Source organism: Schistocerca serialis, chromosome 2, assembly GCF_023864345.2.
Source record: "Schistocerca serialis cubense isolate TAMUIC-IGC-003099 chromosome 2, iqSchSeri2.2, whole genome shotgun sequence".
In the NCBI taxonomy this organism is placed as follows: Eukaryota; Metazoa; Arthropoda; class Insecta; order Orthoptera; family Acrididae; genus Schistocerca; species Schistocerca serialis.
In genome coordinates, this window is record NC_064639.1 from 400,417,116 (window position 1) to 400,435,683 (window position 18,568).

General features: G+C 46.0%; 1 pseudogene; it reads right to left on the bottom strand.

Moving 5' to 3' along the window:
- Positions 1–16,351: 16,351 nt before the first annotated feature.
- On the bottom strand, positions 16,352–16,471 carry LOC126459247 (5S ribosomal RNA; annotated as a pseudogene).
- Positions 16,472–18,568: the final 2,097 nt, after the last annotated feature.

Genomic DNA, 18,568 nt, shown 5'->3' on the forward strand with positions numbered 1-18,568 from the left:
CACAGGCTGTTATCCTCGCGCTGGTGCCATTTCTTCGACAGGAAAGTGATGCGCTTTTTCAGCAAGACAGTGCACGTCCGTATGTGGATGCTGCAACGCAACGTGGTCTTCGCGGGGTACAGCAACTGCCCTGGTCAACAAAACCACAACATCTCGTTCTCCAGGACCTGAGAGATCCATTGTCGAATTGCAACAAAACGTGCAAGATGCTGGGAAAAATCTATCTCAGGATGCCATTCGGATCCTTTATGATGCGAGAATACACGCCTCCGTGGAACACTGTGTATTGATACTACTGTTTGAGCATCCTTTACTCTGACATGTATGTTTCATTTGGTCTGAATTTGACATCGCGTACTCCTGCAGTGACGAAGTAACCGCCACCGCACTCGCTAATAAAATGACCTTGTCCTTGAGCGTGTTATATTTTTTCCGGCAGTGTATAACCTTGGAGTACTTTTTTGCAATTATGTTTAGGACAAAGGTACGCATTTATCTTTCAAAAATGCAAGTATGCGATCGAGAAACATTTGGACGACATCAAACCCATCCCATACTTCAGCGAGCATGTCTGTCGTTACTGCATTCACTGCAGCGTCGCTGTCCCTCCAAATATGCGGAATGGGGAGTTAATAGACACAGTCTTTCGCAAAACCTCACAAGAAACGAAATAACGTGAGAGGCGAGCTAGGAGGTCTGTCATGCAGTGCCAGACCCATACGACCGAGCGTGGTGGCACTGGACTCGCATTCGGGAGGACGACGGTTCAATACCGCGCCCGGCCGTCCTGATTTAGGTTTTCCGTGACTTCCCTAAATCGCTCCAGGCAAATGCCGGGATGGTTCTATTGAAAGGGCACGGCCGACTTCCTTCCCTGTCCTTCCCTAATCCGATGAGACCGATGACCTCGCTGTTTGGTCCTTTCCCCCAAAACAACCCAACCAAGATCCATACGCTTCTTACGATGTGTGACGAAATCTCACACCGCACTGTGTTAACTGAGTTGCCCCTATTGAAAACTAAATTAAACTCCGCGTGATCAGGCCTAGAAGGATCAACGGGGCCGACCGGCCGCCGTGTCATCCTCAGCCCACAGGCGGATATGGAGGGGCATGTGGTCAGCACACCGCTCTCCCGGCCGTTTTGTCAGTTTACGAAACCGGAGCTGCTACTTCTCAGTCGAGTAACTCCTCAGTTTGCCGCTTTCCAGCACCGCTCGGCAGACCGGATGGTCACCCATCCAAATGCTAGCCCAGCCCGATAGCGCTTAACTTCGGTGATCTGACGGGAACCGGCGTTACCACTGAGGCGAGGCCGTTGGCGCCCCTCTTGAAAGGGAGAACGCAAAACTTATTTGCTGCTGTGTTGTCGCAATCTTGATTCGGCACACATTGGGCAATGAACGATCAAGCTAGCTGCAGAAACGTGACTGCTACCAACAACAGGATAAACCGGAGACTTAACACCTGTCCCCGAGGTAGACCTTTAGTTTCGGTGCGTAAGTTAAAATTTACTCCAAGATTCTATCTTAGTTCATGTAGAAGATATAGCCTTATGAAATAGGACAAATCTGTTTTACACGTCCTGTATTATGAATTAAGTGCACTGCTCCCAGAAATTTGTTGTCAACAACTAACTGCAGTTTCAGAGTACTATTCATCAATACAATACTAGAAGGAAAAATTATCCCTGTTTTCCTCCGGTGAATTTAACTTTGGCGGAGAAAGAAGTGTAACACTCAACTTATAAAACTCTTTGATAATCTGCCCACTATGATGGCTAAGTAGATTACCTACGGTAAAGACCTATCATGATTTAGTAACAAAATTAGAAAAATGTTGAGGAGACACAGACTGTTGCACTCTCTGTTAAACAAAGACATAGCAATGTGGAGGATCAGAAGTTAATAGAAATTCGCGTGTCTATAAGAAGATCGATGCCCGAAGCATGCAACGTCTACCATCATACGAGGCCGTGCTGAAAAGTAATATCTCCGAGTCTTTTACTCTGTTCTCAATATCGGTTGAGGTATTAAACATCATGTATATTACTCGGTCGACTTTCCTCTTTCGTGGGGGAGGAATAAAGAGAAATAGGAAGTGGGAGTGGGTGAGAGCCAGTGATAATGAGAGACAGTAAGTGACAATGACAACGAGAAAGAGAGAGATAGTGACAGTGAGAAGAGACAGCAACCGTAGGATGATAGGAATGAGATATTAGCGTTAAGAGAGAGCAAGAGGGAGGAAACTGTAACAGTAGGGCAGAACTAGGGGGATTGTGGCTGTGACATAGGAGACGATGCTGAGAGACACAAAGATATGACAATGAGTTGGGTTGAATGATTGAGAAAGGACGAGTGGGAGTGGATGGGTGTGAGCGACTTTACAGCGATGGACTAGAGGGTGTAAGTGAGTTACACTTAGGGGAGCCTGTAGGAGTCTGAGATGAGTTGCATGTTAAAAGAAAGCGCGAACATGTTCGAACAATCCACGGGTGTACTGCCGGTCCATAGTGTCCAACGGGCACAGCATTTCGGCGATCAGACTTGTCGTCAACGTCAGGTGCGCTGACGAACTGAGCTCCTGAGGGCGGGCGGCCGTCTTAAATCCCCTCCCCTCGCGAGACGTTCTCTCCGCGGTCCGAGCTCGCGCGTCAGCGGTCGCTGAGACGCTGGCGTCGGCGTCTGTGGTGGCGTCGGTGTAATTACCTCGACCGCCCTAGTCGCCCGTTCGTTTCGTTTGCTGAGCGTCTTTTTAATTAGACTCAATGCTGGTTCCCATGCCCTGCTGAGGTTGTAGCCGCAATCTCGGTTGATGAGTCCGTCCCTGGTACGAATTTCGATAGCCTCTCTACCGACGATGTCTCAGTATTTAGATGTCTGTGCCAAGACCCTGGTATGTTTGTAGTCCATTTCGTGATTTTCGGACAAACAGTGCTGTGCGACCGCCAACCTGTTGGGGGTACCTAAGTCGAGTGTGCCTCTGATGTTCTCGGCAACGATCTTCGGTGGTGCGCTCTGTCTGTTCAATATAAGTCTTCCCACATTGACACGGAATCTGGTATATGCCGGCCTTCCGCAAACCGAGATCATCTTTGACACTTCCCAATAATGCTCGTGTTTTATTTGGTGGGCAAAAGACAGTTCCTACTCGGCGTTTCCTCAATATTCGTCCTATTTTCCTCGATAGTGCGCCAGTATACGGTATATAGGCACTGTTTGTCCGAAAATCACGAAATGGACTACCAACATACTAGGGTCTTGGGACAGACATCTAAATACTGGGACAGCGTCGGTAGAGGCTATCGAAATTCGTACCAGGCTACAACCTCAGCAGGGCATAGGAACCAGCATTGAGTCTAATTAAAAAGACGCTCAGCAAACGAAACGAACGGGCGACTATGGCGGTCGAGGTAATTACACCGACGCCACCACAGACGCCGACGCCAGCGTCTCAGCGACCGCTGACGCGCGGGCGCGGACCGCGGAGAGAACGTCTGGCGAGGGGAGGGGATTTAAGACGGCCGCCCGCCCTCAGGAGCTCAGTTCGTCAGCGCACCTGACGATTGCGACATGTCTGATCGCCGAAATATTGTGCCCGTTGCACACTATGGACCGGCAGTACACCCGTGGACTGTTAGAGCAAGAAACACGCCGGGAGAAACTGTAGAACCACAGCGCGAACGTGTTCATATGGCAAAATTTTTGGGAAAATTTTTAAAGGTGCTGAGGAAGGTTAGACTGAGTCAGCTGGTATCCCACTTTTAAGTCAGAGTCTTTTAATAAACAGTAACATATTCGCATTTTTTTGTGCTCCGACAGGAGCCTTTTTTCGCTGGTATTATATTAGAATGAGATACGGGAGAAATGTTCTTATATACGTGAGACAGGGGACTGAAAAGAATAAGATTAAAATATGAGAAAACCCAGGAAATATGGGAAACTTTGCGACCCTACTAAAGGGTGGCGCAGATAAAAGTAGCCCGTGAACTATAAAGGAAACGCAGCGAAATTACAGAAAAGAAGACCTGAAATGGACTTACAATTTATTTACAATTGAAAATACAGTGAAAAATACATTTATGTAAGATGTTTGAAAATGACTCCCTGCGGCATCAATACACAACTGTGCGCGTGAAGCATTTTCAGATATATCCAGCGTGAAGTTCGGATATCGATGGCGGCAACTTGGCGGCTGATGATGTCTTTCAGTTCCTGTGTTCTGTGTGGATTTGTTTCATAGACCTTACTCTTCAAATATCCCTTCGGGGAAAAAAATCGCATGTTGTTTGATTGGCGAACGTGGTAGCCATAAATGTTTGCTGACAAGCTCATTCCTCACTGAGGACGTCATTGAGTCGTTCCAGGGATACCGACGTGTGGCATTTTGCCCCATCTTGCTGGAAGAAGTATTATTGTCTTTCATATTCCGTGTGTTGAGCATCAAACGTATCAAAAATACATATGTACAACCGCGTTGAGAGTGGTGTCAAAGAGTATCGATCCGTTGATGCGCGTTCCTGTTACACAACAGCAAACGCTGATTTTTTTCATCATGAAGTCGCTACCGGCACACTATGTTAGGATTCTCCGTTGTCTGATACCTGGTGTTCTGTGAATTGACGTGACCAGAAAGGTGAAACCGTGCATCATCACTCATGATGTAATGGAAAGGGTATAACAAACGATCCTTGATGTTATTCATAAGTGCAGTGATCTACACGTTTCTGATTGTTACCGTCTTGTAACTGCTGCACAACCGTCACGCGATACGGCTTCAAATTTAGCGCCTATTATGCAGTTTACGTGTAGACCTCTTTAGGCTCTGAATAATTCTTCGGCGAATGTCTGCAGTAACTTCTGGTGTGCGAACTAAAGGAATTTTTTGTTGTTTTACATTTTGCACACATTCCCAGCTGCGCCGGTTTTTATACAGACTCTGTACTGCTCTCTTTGCTGGTAGTTATCTACCCGGAGTTTCCTTAATTGTACCTTTTTTCACATATGCTTCAACAATTTGAAATCTTTCTTGTATTGAGAAAGTCTTTTTGCAGACTCCAAAGAGAAACATCTATAGTGCGTTTAAAACTACTTGAGACTTTTGACATTTGGCTCGGGGGGGGGGGGGGGGGGGGAGACGTGACGCCGTTGCCCAGGTAACACCAATGGTGGGAATGCTTTCCCTACCACGACGCCACAGCTTCGGTTGGTAAAACGCCTTTGTTACCACACAGTGGATAAACATTACCACGTGGTGTCGCACAATAGATGCATCTACGTTCGTCATCTCTCTGTTGTGATGGATAAAGCTACAACAATGCAGTGGATTAAAGCGGATATTTGGCTGTGGGTACAAAGAGATATTCCTCTGAATAAAGTTGAACATAGCATGTATAAGGTGAAGTTAATGGTACCTGAAGTGCTGCACAAGCCAAATACACCACGTTACCAGGTCGACAACTGGCTGACGCTAAAAGACATAGTTTAATCAGGCTTCGTTCGTATCACGGTAATTTAAATCCGACTAAGAATACGCTCAGTGAGGCTAAAATGCTGAAAAAAGAAGCCATTTGAAACGTTGCACCACAGACCATGCCTCGAGTTGTCAACCATATCAAGAAGGTAGTCCATATGGATTCACGAAGGACTATGACGCGTTTTAAGTGATACACAACTTTTCTTGACATGTTAAAATCTGCTTCTTTTCGCAAAACAGGACGTAGTTTACAAATTTCATGTCACTAACATTCTAACGCAGTTGAAATTGCGACAGAATCATGAAGTCTGTGGCCGAGCGGTTCTAGGCGTTTCAGTCCGGAACCGCGCTGCTGCTACGGTCGCAGATTCGAATCCTGCCTCGGGAATGGATGTGTGTGATGTCCTCAGGTTGGTTAGGTTTAAGTAGTTCAAAGTCTAGGGGGCTGATGACCTCAGAGTTAAGTCCCATAGTGCTTAGAGCCATTTGAACTATTTTGAATCATGTAGTGTGTTATTGAACTAGTAACTGAGTCAAGTCAGGTCAATAATTTATGAAACAGCCCGTTCTCAGAATAAAATAAACGCATAACTTCACTTATATTGTCACAAAACTGTCAGCAGTTCTCGTTTCACAGCTATCGATGGTTCTTAAAAATTAAATTGTTTCGCTCAAAAAAATTATAGTTGCTTGATTATTGCGGAGGATGTGAAAATTTCGCATATAAATCGTGTGGCAAAGTATTCTTTGTGTGCTATTATGTGCCAAAACCTTGTTTCGATACCTCGAACGGTTTATTTGATACGTGGGATTTCTGGATTTTTGCTGGCGCGTGCTTTCACGACGGATTGGTTTACACACATTCCATTTTCTCGAGACTGCAGACAGATCCCTCCAATTTTAAATAATAATTCAGTATGTTTCTGCATTTTATATGAAGCAACATATGACATAACACGGACGAAACGGAAATTCATAGCGACCCTTATTTTTCATTGCAAACTTTAAGAATTTTTTGCATTAATATCGAAATATCACAGTAACTTCGAACATTAACGAAATGATATACAGTTCATCATGAAGCCGACGAATTAACCTACAAGATGTGCGAGAATCAGATTTTCCAGCTGATAGTTTCTTTACAGTCGTTTGAGAAAGATGGCAGATCGGCCAGCTATCGCGGCTTGCTCTTCATGCACAACTAGGCTTTTCGTTTCATGAAAAAGTAACACAATTGCCGATCGTTGCTGTGTCTTCAGTCTTCCATTGTCAGCCATTGCTGCTTACTAGTCTCCTAGCGGCAGTATCGTGAATTACACGTCATTTCGTAACTCATTTGTTTTTCCAAACTGTGCTGGTACTGCTGTAGAGGTTCCAGCGGGATATCTAATGTGCGTCGTAAATTGTGAAAGAGACAATTGGTAACACATTTCGTGTGCCACCCTGTAATTTTAAACGCAATATAACTTCACTGGTGAAATAAACTGAAATGCTGCCAGAAGAATGCTAACAATCGATTATTGCGTAGAAATGTCCATCATTGAAGCCGTTTAGTTTGTTGCAAAGTCAAAATACTGCATTCGTATTCAAAGACGAGGCGGCCTGCATTCTACTGCGCCACCGTGTAAGTAGTACCATTCCCTAGCAGCACTCGGCGTGTGTTTGGTGAAGAAGATCTGGTTAGGCGAACGGCCGCCATGTGGATCGAAGGGCAGCTGCCCCGGCAGGTGCGGCCGGCCGCCACGTGAGGAGGCGGCGGCGGCGCAGCCGGCCTACGACGGCCGCGGCCCCAGGCCGGCGCGCGTGCGCGCTCACCGCGCCGGCCGTGGCGGGGCGGCGCCGCGCTGACCCACTTGGTCACGCCGAACGTCTGCTAACTCTTCCTCTTTTCGCGGCCCACTCATGGTCCGCAGGTCTGCGCGGGGGCCTCCTCGAAGTGTCCTCTGCCTCTCGCGCCGGTTGCGAAACGGCCGCAGTGGCGCGGAGGTCTTCGCGACGACCGGCCGGGCCCTCGCCGCCCGCCTGGAACTCGAGAGGCACCCGCATTGTGCCTCCTTTGTACCGGTTCCCGGGCCGCTGCTCCCTCGTCCTGGAACGGCCGCTACAGTCCCGTGTCCGTGACGTCACTGCCGGCGCTCTGCGCATTGACGTACTGCCAGCCGGTAAACAGGGCCGAAGGCCGCGTCGCGGGTGCCGCAGCGAATGTTGTACAGGTGGCCGGCCGCGCGATATCCAGACAGGAGACGATATCGCCCGCCTCGTATGGTAATTGTGAGATAGCTCCGTCGATCAGAGATTATCCGCTGAATTTGCTAAAGGCGATTCACCACCTCATAACATGTACAATCGCACCGAAAAGTATTGGCACAGTTACATTTTAGTGGTTGTAGGTTAAACAAAACATATATTTCAGAACAGAACCCAGACAAGTGCCACCTTACATTACATATGTCCAAATGACATGTCCGTAAAGTAACATACAGTGTTATGAAAACAAACATCGCTCTTCTGCATCCAAAACAGTATTGGCACACGCGTAAGAATCGGAGAGTGTCTTCGTTTTCTTCATTGATGTTCACCTTCTAATAGCTAGTGTGTTCGTTTTCTTCACTGATGTTCACCTTATAATAGCTAGTGTGCATCCCTTTAGCGTCTATAACAGCACGTAAATGCCTAGGAATGCTTTGTATTAAATTCCGGGTCATATCAGGCATAGTTTTCGACCATTCCTCCAGGAGAACTTTCTCCAAGTTGTTTTTACCGGACGGACGCCTTTGTCTAGATGAGCCCACAGGTTTTCAATGGGGTTCAAATCAGGGCTCTGAGGTGGAGCTAGAATCCTTCTGGGGGTATTGTACAGTAACCACTCCCGCGTTTTCATGGCGGTATGTTTTGAGTCGTTGTCTTGCTAGAAATGAAACACCCCAGTAAGGCCCAATGTCTGTGCACTAGCGTGAAAATTACCTCGCAACACGTCGATGTATCCCGTATGACCCATGGATTACAGCTAGATTTCCAACGCCGGACGCCGCCATACAGCCCCAGACCATGATATCGTCCCCACAGTGTTTGACTGTCGAGGTCCATATTCGGCTTGCGCCAAACTGTCTTTCTTGCATCAAATCCGAACACATTGAACTTCGATTCGTCGCTAAATAACATATTGTTCCAAAACTCCATCGGCTTGCTGATGTAGTCCTTGGCAAACTGCAGGCGCTTCTGGCGGTTAATTTCCGATATGTGTGGCTTTTTCCTGGGAGAACGTCCATGCATGTCAGCCTCATTCAACACATTTCGTATAGTTCGAACACTAACCGTCTTGTCGGACGTTGTCTGAACAACCTCAGCAATAGTTGCTGCTCTTCTAGCAGGTTCCTTCGGAGCAAGTGCAATGATACGGCGACGCTCTCGGATTGTAAGCACTTTTGGACGTCCAGGACGATACTTATTCACTGTTGTTCCAGTCTCTTTACATTTATGAATGGTGGCTCGTACCGTGGTGTAGCTAACAGACACCTCTGCTCCGATTTGTCGATAGCTTCTCCCTTATGAATAGAGCAATACCACTCTCTCACGCAACGCCACTGAATATTCCTTCTTCTTCGGCCCAATGCTGACCACTATCGCGCAATACAGCAACATAACAGATTCAAAAGGATGTAGGTTGCAGCAGGTACTGGGAGATGAAGAAGCTTGCACAGGATAGAGTAGCATGGAGAGCTGCATCAAACCAGTCTCAGGACTGAAGACAACAACAACAACAACTAGCGACTGGGCCGTCAACAACACGCGGTGTCTATTGCGTCAGCAGATGGCGTTCCGGTATTTGAAAACCCAGCAATATACCGAGAAGCCACGCTCTGTGATAATACTTTTTGTGTGCAGAGGAGATACATGTTTGCCCTTAACACTGCATTTCTTTGTTAATGGTAGGCACCGTGGGCAGAATTGTAATGTCTGGTATGTGAGGTAGCACGAACATGTGCTGTGTACCGGAAGGTGCGGCGTTTGTAACCAGCAACGATAAATGCGCACGTATACCAATACTTTTTGATGCGACTGTGTAGTAAAGCACCGCAAAGGTCGATTAATACAAGAAGCAGAATGTCAAAGCATTCCACAGCGCATTTCACACAGGTCGTCAATAGAAACACGTGATTTTTATTTTTTTTGGGGGGGGGGGGGCGAGGTAGTGGTGTAAACTGCTAACACTGAAATTAATCTATCTTGGCCCGCGCTCACTCATGCTGTAATAGTGAATTTTGTGCTTTTACGTCTTCCTTGATTTTATTTTGTGTTCATTAAACGTATTTTAAATCCAAACCGCCCGGATAACCACTCGTGTTAACACGCCGCTTTCGAGATTCAGGAAGGCGCGCCGGTCCCGGATGGAATCTGCTCGGCGGTATAAGGACGAGGCCCGTTGTGCCGGCCAACCTGGAAGTGGTTTTTAGGCTGTTTCCCACATACTGCTAAGTGAATCTGGCTGCTACCAACATTCCGCCTCAGTTACACGATTCGCAAGTGTTTCGGAAACATTCTGACACTCACATGGGATATCACTATACGCAGACGGATGGGGTCACAAATTCCGTCCTGAGAGGGAGGAGGAGGGATGGGTGGCGGCAGGAAGAGCATCCTGCCGCCCTCGACTGATAACACTGCCAAATCCAGATTAATATGCCGACCTCGTGAAGGCCAGAAAAAAACAAGAAGAAGTGTTTAAAATACTGTACGGCTTTAAAGCTACAAAAAAAGAAATCAATATTTATGTTACAAGACGCATTTCGTTTTATTGATGTAAAACTTCATCGTAAGACTGCAATGAAACATGTTTCCAATTTTGGTTTGCTTTGCAGATCTAAAAAACAGTTACAAAATATACTGACGCATAATTTTCCGTATTTCTCTGATTTCCGCCTATTACTAGCGAAGTATCGTCCGCTTACACGCTTCGCAAGTATTCCTGCAAAAAAATGGTTCAAATGGCTCTGAGCACTATGGGACTCAACTGCTGTGGTCATTAGTCCCCTAGAACTTAGAACTACTTAAACCTAACTAACCTAAGGACATCACACACACCCATGCCCGAGGCAGGATTCGAACCTGCGACCGTAGCAGCAGCGCGGCTCCGGACTGGAGCGCCTAGAACCGCACGGCCACTGCGGCCGGTAGTATTCCTTGCATTTGGCACTGATGTTTATCAGAAATACCTCTTTAATGCGCAAGGAAACGACACTTACAGATATAAACAAAAACAATACAATAATACTGTAAGTAAAACTTGCACGTCAGTACCTTTTGTAACTAACTGTTTTTAGATATACATCTGCATCTACATCTATGCTCCGCAAGCCACCCAACGGTGTGTGGCGGAGGGCACTTTACGTAAGAGAGCAAACCAAAAATGTAAATATGTTTCATTGCAAATGACTGACGATGTTTTAAATCGATAAAGTTAAAAGCATATGTCAATGGAAATATGCACCTTTTAGTAGTTGTAACACGAATTTTAAACATCTGTCTGGGACCGCGCGACCGCTACGGTCGCAGGTTCGAATCCTACCTCGGGCATGGATGTGTGTGCTGTCCTGAGGTTAGTTAGGTTTAAGTAGTTCTTAGTTCTAGGGATCTGATGACCTCAGAAGCTAAGTCCCATAGTGCTCAGAGCCATTTGAACCATTTTTAAACATCTGTAATAACTGAAAAGACACTGTGTCCACACACATGAAGAACTGTATTTTAGAGTATGCTTTGTATTCGTGACCCATTGCAGAGGTTCCATGACAATTTGGATATTTTTTCTAAGAGTGTTCTTGCACCAAAGTGTCCATGTGGAACTGCTTCCTTTCTACTATACCATTAGCCATGACATCAGCTTCGCGTAAGTTGGAACGCAGTTTGTGTGTCAAGATGAGATGAATGTTTCTGTTCAGTTTTGCATCTGGCTCCATGAATTATTTCACAAATATTTCTTGTTAGTAGGATCTTAGTATGATTCTGTTTTAGATTTTTTAAATTTTTTCCCTCTGATCTCGGAGTCAGAGCATAAAATAAATTGCGCTAGTGGCCAAATATTGTGGCGAATCGTTGTTGAAATACCACCGTGCGACAAATCATCCTTCGCTACGTGTCTTTAGTAGTCGCCAAGGCATTAAAATGTTTTAGAATTGACGTACTGTCTTCATTATATATTCCTTAAGTGCTTGGAAAGCTCCCTTCATATGTACCCTCGCTGTTCTGGCGACACTGAAAGAGATGTGGTAGTGTTTACGACAACGGACTCGAATTCGGAATAGGGTATTCAAATCCCTGTTCGTGTATCTCTTTTTAGGGTATCCGTGGTATAAATAAATCAAAATTCCTGGCAGATTAAAACTGTGTGCCTGACCGAGACTAATCGCAGGAGAGCTTCTGTAAAGTTTGGAAGGTAGGAGACGAGATACTGGCAGAAGTAAAGCTGTGAGTACCGGGCGTGAGTCGTGCTTCGGTAGCTCAGATGGTAGAGCACTTGCCCGCGAAAGGCAAAGGTCCCGAGTTCGAGTCTCGATCGGGCACACAGTTTTAATCTGCCAGGAAGTTTCATATCAGCGCACACTCCGCTGCAGAGTGAAAATCTCATTCTGATAAATAAATCACTTGGTCATCACTGTCGAAATGAATATCTAAATAAGGGCTACCAGAGTTTTCCATAAATCACTCACAAAATGTTTGGTTTTCATGCTGTACTGATTGTGCAGTTACCTAAAAAATGAAATGAAAATTGACATGTGCAATGCGTTTCGCTAGAAAATAAATCTCTTAATGCATACCTGTCTTTCCACGACTTTGTAATTCCATGTTCGTTTTGCTTCAAAGCTTCTTTCAGTATTCCTTCCACTGTGAAAACCGTGTGTCCGATTTGTGAGAAACGTACAGCACTAGTCAACCATAGTGTCCTATTTCCCACGGTATCCTAATAAAACCTCTCTCCCTGCTTCTCACTGAAAACACTAAGGTTATTTAGGGAGTTAATTGAATGAAGGAAGTACACTTTCAAACTCATTCAACAACAAATTTATTTTTTATTTAGTCGACGTGGTTTTTCAAATATGTGCTCTGAGCTGGAGCTATTATAGTTCCGCTGAAATTTCTGTGGAACTTCTTTGTGAGGTATCCATACCTCTTTCTGAACCGTTTGTAAAAAAATTAAAACACCGTCTCTAAGACGTTTCCGATTCTCTGGAACAACAACAACACATATTCCTTTCATCCAGAAAGCTAGTAAAATAACTTTAAAACCACTAGATATGATCCATCCATGACTACTACACTTTAATGTTGTGAGAACAGCAGCTATGTTCTCAAACCGCTTCTTCAGATGTACAGAATGCTCTTTAGGCATTTAGGCAAACTGCACTGACAATGAGACATCTTTTTCAGAGTTGATCACCTCATACTGCTTCTTAAATTTCTCTACCGTTGCAAGATGAATGTTAAAGTAAACTAGGTTAGGCTCTGTAGAAAAATACGGGATGAACGGTAGTCTTTCTTCTGTACCAAAAACGGGGGCAAGACTTGTTCTTTAACCTACAGCTTGACAGTTCCTATAAATTCTAAGGAAGGCTCAAATATTTCACTAAATCGTTAAATTAAGCCTGTGTAAATGTTTGGAAAGGAAATTGCTCCTGACAGTGTGTATTTTTTCTGTATAAATTCCCAGACGTTACTCCTAACACGCTCTCAACGAACAATGAAATTTGCAGGACGCCGACGCCGTTTGTGAACGTGTAGACTTTTAATCACGTTTGTCATAAACTGGTTTTTCTGAAATGTTATTTGTGCTCTAAAATCGCATAGATGTGGAGGATTCACGAGCATACCTATGATTGTCAAAATAGTGTTTCCATTTTCTCCTATCAGTGTGGTGAACTGGGCTTTTTCCGTTCCCTGGAAAGTAAGGCCGCAGTGGTTCCCGCATTTATTAAGAAACGCTGCAGTGTTTCCCTCTTTTATTTTTATTTTTTGGTAGAGTTGCCTTTTCGAGTCACTTCCCTGCCAAATATCAGGAGAGGTGGTATTGAGGCATAGGAAATCCCAACCAGTGGAGGCCTCCGAAAACCTTGGTCACAGCCGCGGGATTAGGAGTGTTTCTAAAGTAATTGTGCAGCACTATGCTTCAGACATGAAGCACGAAAACATAGTGTATGTTAAAGTGTACGTGTTTATGGGCATACAGAGGAAAGTCGGTGACTTGCTACACATGTGCAGTGTACCTGTGTTGCTATCCCGTTTAAAGACATAATATTAAAGCTGTTGGTATTCCTTTAGATGTCTATTTCTATGCACAAGATACTCCAATATTCTTTAAGATAACACAGCTATTTTAACCATACTAAAAGGACGCTTTTCCCTTTTCCTTGAAGTCTTTATACCCTTAAGTTCAATTTTATCCTTCGTGCATTATGTATTAGTTACTCACTTCCTCTTGATGATCTTGGAGCTTTATATGATGAGCATCGTTGCAATGCTGGGTTTGTGTCGCAGCCGATTCTGCTTTGGATCGTTGATCCAAAAATTTGATCATGGCAGGAAGGCCGGTGAAATTTTTTATATGCTTTCGTCGATCGTTACTTGTATCTGGAATCCACGGAACAGATTATGCTGAACGAAAACAATTTAAGAGCCATTCTCTTTGCTCTCTGTTTGCGTTCTCGCTCAAAGCTTGCAGTGCCGCAAATACACTGAAGAGCCAAAGAAACTGGTACACTTGCCTAATATCGTGTAGAGTCCCCGCGAGCACGCAGAAGTGCCGCAACACGACGTGGCATAGACTCGACTAATGTCTAAAGTAGTGCTAGAGGGAACTGACACCTTGAATCCTGCAGGGTTGTCCATAATGTTCATGTCTGAGGAGTTTGGTGACCAGCAGAAATGTTTAAACTCAGAAGAGTCTTCCTGGAGCCACTCTGTAGCAATTCTGGACGTACGGGATGTCGCATTGTCCTGCTGGAATTGCCCAAATCCGTCTGAATGCACAATGGACATGAATGGATGCAGTTGATCAGCCATGATGCTTACGTACGTGTCACTTGCCAGAGTCGTACCTAGACGTATCAGGCGTCCCATATCACTCCAACTGCACACGCCCCACACTATTACAGAGCCTCCATCAGCTTGAACAGTCCCCTACTGAGATGCAGGGTCCATGGGTTCATGAGGTTGTCTCCCTTCCCGTACACGTCCATCCGCTCGATACAATGTGAAACGAGACTCGTCCGACCAGGCAACATGTTTCCAGTCATCAAGAGTCCAGTGTCGATGTTAACGGGCCCAGGCGAGGCGTAAAGCCTTGAGTCGTGCAGTCATGAAGGGTACACGAGTGTCAAGGGTACACGAGTGGGCCTTCGGCTCCGAAAGCCCATATCGATGATGTTTCGTTAAATGTTTCGCACGCTGTCACTTGTCACTTCTGTCATGCTGAACGATTCTCTTCAGTCGTCTCGTCGGTCCCGCTCTTGGAGGATCTTTTTCCGGGCGCAGCGATGTCGGAGATTTCATGTTTTACCAGATTCCTGGTATTTACGATACACTCGTGAAATGGTCGTGCAGAAAAATTCGCACTTCATCGCTACCTCGGAGGTGCTGTGTCCTATCGCTCGTGCGCCGACTATAAGACCACGTTCAAACTCACTTAAATCTTGATAACCTACCATCTTAGCAGCAGTAACCGATCTAACAACTGTGCCAGACACTTGTTGTCTTATATAGGCGTTGCCGACCGCAGCGCCGTATTCTGCCTTTAAGGTATCTCTGTATTTGAATACGCATGCCATACCGGTTTCTTTGGCGCTTCAGTGTAGCTATACATTCTAGGTTCTGCTTCTCGATCGACGGCCTGAAATTTGTGGTGTTATTTCTCAATGGAATCTTCAGTTTATCGTCTGTAATTCATCTTTTTTCTCTTATTCCACTTTGAACACATTGTAAGCACTATATACACCTTTTTTTAACGCTACGACAAATGTATTTTGGACTTCTATATCTACAGCCATACTCTGCAACTACTATGGTTTGCATGGTTGTCAGTTCTTCCAATTCTACAAGTTATCAGGACTCATTCCCGTACCATTCACGTATGGGCCTCGGAAAGACTGTTTAAATCCCTCTCTGCACACATTAATTAATATAATGTTGACCTCACGACCTTTACGGGAGCGACACGTAGGGTTTGTAGTATATTCCTATGTTCCTCATTTAAAGCTGGTTTATGAAATCTTGTAAGCAGTCTGCGTCTATCTTGAAAGTCTGCCAGTTCAGTTTCTTCAGCATCTCTGTGGCACTCCCCCATTCGTACTGCCCTTCCTTCTACAATGATCAGCCAGAACATTATGGCCAATCTAATAACCGGAATGTCCACCTTTGGCACGGATAACAGCGGCGACGCGTCGTGACAAGGAAGCAATGAGGCCTTGGTAGGTCGCTGGAGGGAGTTGCCACCACGTCTGCACACACAAGTCACCTAATTTCTGTAATTTCCGGGCAGAGGGGGTCGATGAACTCTGACGCTACGGTCAATCACATCCCAGATGTGTTTGATAGGGTTGAAATCTGGGGAGTTGGGGGACATCAGTTGGAACTCGCCACTGTCTTTCTCGAGCCACTCTGGTACACTCCTGGTCCTGTGAAAGCAAAAGCACTTCGTCTTCAGGCCACAAGTGGCCCAACGGGAGCATCCGACCGCCGTGTCATCCTCAGTCGAGGATGCGGATAGGAGGGGGGTGTGGTCAGGGCACCACTCTTCCGGTCGTTATGATGGTTTTCTTTGACCGGAGCCGCTACTATTCGGTCGAGTAGCTCCTCAATTGGCATCACGTGGCTGAGTGCACCCCGAAAAATTGCAACAGCGCGTGGTGTCCCCTGGATGGTCACCCATCCAAGTGCCGGCCACGCCCGACAGTGCTTAACTTCGGTGGTCTCACCGGAACCGGTGTATTCACTGCGGCAAGGTCGTTGCGCCTGGTCATGTGACATGGCGCATTATCTTGTGGAAAAATGGCACTGCCGTCGGGAAACATGATAGTCATGGAGGGTTGTATGTGGTCTGCAACCAGTGTACGATACTCCTTGCACGACTCGGTGCCTTCCTCGACCTCCACTGGACCCATGGATGTCCACTTGAATGTTCCCCAGAGTATAATGGCGTCGCCGGCAGCTTGTCTGCGTCCCGCAGCAAGGGTGTCTAGGAGCTGCAGTCCTGGAAGACGACGGATTCCCGCCCTTCCATCGACATGATGAGCAATCTATCGGGATTCATCGGACCATACAATGCTCTGACACTGCGCCAACATCCAGAGTCGATGGTCACGTGCCCATTTCAGTCGTAGCTGCCGATGTCGTTGTGTTAACATTGGCAAATGCGTGGGTCGTCGACTACGGAGGCCCATCGTTAGGAGTGTACTGTGTTTTCAGACACCCCTGTACTCTGTCCAGCATTAAAGTCTGATGTTAGTACCGCCACAGTTCGCCGCCTGCCCCGTTTTACCAGTCTAGCAAGCCTACGGCGTCCCACATCCGTAATGATGGGTGGCCGCCCAGCCCCACGACGTCTGGACATGGTTTCACCTTGTGTTGTACTGTATGTTATCTGGGTACCTAGAAACGACGGAGAGGCTCCGTCCCCGCCGCAGCCGCAGTGGTCCACAACTCCACCACAACTACCGCAGTCCACTTCACCACTCCGCCGCCCCACGCCGAACACAGGGTTATTGTGCGGTTCGGCCCCCGGTGGACCCCCCAGGGAACGTCTCACACCAGACGAGTGTAACCCCTATGTGTGCGTGGTAAAGTAATGGTGGTATAGCGTACGTGGATAACTTGTTTGCGCAGCAATCGCCGACATAGTGTAACTGAGGCGGAGTAAGGGGAACCAGCCCGCATTCGCCGAGGCAGATGGAAAACCACCTAAAAACCATCCACAGACTGGCCGGTTCACCGGACCTCGACACAAATCCTCCGGGCGGATTCGTGCCGGGGTCCAGGCGCTCCTTCCCGCCCGGAAAGCCGTGCGTTAGACCGCACGGCCAACCGGGCGGGCTTGGTTTCACCTCGTGTTGAAGACGCCAAAGCACTCCCTAACACCTTTCCGAAATGCTAGTGCCGAACCTCCAGGGCCATCACAATCTGCCACAGGTCAAAGTAAGGTAGATCGCACGCCTTCCTCATTCTACACGCGGGCATGACTCTCACCGATTCTACATGCACTGTGCGTGTGTCTAACAGTGATTCCTCGCCAGGTGATGGTGCTATCCCCTGGACGGGTTTATATCGATAGCAGGTCGGTTGTCGTAATGTTCGGGCTAATCAGTGTATACTTTCAGTATCTCCTGTTAGCCCTGTTTGGTACAGATCCCACACATTTGAACAGTATTCTAAGATGGATCGCACGGATGATTTGTAAGAAATCTCCTTCGTAGACTGATTGCATTTTCCTAATATTCTACTAGTGGACTGATGTCTCCCACCTGCTTTACTTACGACTGAGCTTATGTGATCTTTCCATTTCATATCCCTTCGAATAGTTACACCTAGGTATTGTACAATTCGAGTTATGACACACTGAGTCTGTCGTCATAGCATATATTTCTTTTTCGTTACCAAAGAACATCGTGAACTCAAAATCACACTAATAAAGTTTATGCGAGATGTTTCAGATGGAATAGAAAATATTTTAAAAGGTTTTAATTTAGACTAATTCGAATAAAACATTCCATATGATATGTGTCCAATTCTAATTAGTCACAGAGATACAACTGTTAGAATATAACCGAAAGAAATACAGGTGTTAACCAAAGGCCAGTCATGAAATACAATCTCCTTTTTTCATACATTCCACTTCTGATATCAGCGTACTTTCGAATTCTTTTGACAACATCACGCGTAGTTCTTCTGAGTTCGAACTGCCGCTCTTTTATGAGGATATAACTATTTATAATCTGAACGATTAAATCTTCTTTTGTGTTTACTTTTCTTTGCGGACTTCGCCTTTCAACCATCCCTACGAACAAAATAATAAAGGGATAAGGTCCGGGGACTATGGTGGCTAACAAACGTGA